The following is a 1,012-nucleotide window of genomic DNA, read 5'->3' on the forward strand; positions in this document are numbered from 1 at the left end:
AATATGTGAATATTAATATTAAAACTATGCAGATGTCTAACCAAACCAGAAGGTCTGAAAGAATAGCTCGTCCAGAATCTGAAGAAAGGGAGGAATCTTTGGTTAATTTTCCAGTCAGTACGGCTGGAAATAGAGGTCGAGGAAGACCAAGGGRGCGAGGTAGAGGGAGGAGTCAGTCTCAGGGAAGGGAACGAACTGAAATACATTCTGAGCAGGAAGAATCATACTCTGGGAATGCTCAGGGAGAAACGGTACCACACCCAGAATATATAACCAGAGATGTGTTAGCAGAAGAAATGGGGAAATTACGAGAAACTTTGATATCTATTATGAGGATACCTGCTAGAGTGGAAACAGAAAGAGTAGAGGTTTATCCATCTGCTCCAATCACTCATAATAAAGGAGATATTAAGACATTCTTAGCGTGTAAACCACCAACTTTTTCCGAGGAAATGTTATAAATATGGTGAAGCGGGTCATCTGTCCAGAAATTGTCCAACCAACAAAAGGTGTTTTAACTGTAACTCTCCGGATCATATTCGACCGAATTGCCCTTTTGCTAAGAAATCTGCAGCTGACAATGGGAGGCAATGCATCGAATACTCGGGGAAGACCTACTGGAAACCAAGGAGGACAAGGAGGGGTGCGGGGACGATCCTTCCAGATGACCAAGAATGAAGCGGAAATATCGCCGGATGTAGTAACAGGTATTTTTCTTCTGAATTCAATACGTGTTAAAGTGTTATTTGACTCTGGTGCAAACTTTTTGTTTGTATCACCGTTGTTTGCTCAAACTGCATGTTTGAATTCTGTGTTGCTTGATGATAAATTAGTAGTTGATACTGCTAATAATCAAGAAATCGTTACTAGTATGTTCAATGACTGTATAATTGTTATTGAAAATTTTGAACTCCCGATCCGGCTATTTCCTATGCCAATGAAAGAATTTGACATAGTGGTGGGTATGGACTGGTTGGCAAAGTATCAGGCTAGCATTGATTGTAATCAGAAG

The sequence above is a fragment of the Cynara cardunculus genome, assembly GCF_001531365.2.
Source record: "Cynara cardunculus var. scolymus isolate 2C chromosome LG 10, CcrdV1, whole genome shotgun sequence".
In the NCBI taxonomy this organism is placed as follows: Eukaryota; Viridiplantae; Streptophyta; class Magnoliopsida; order Asterales; family Asteraceae; genus Cynara; species Cynara cardunculus.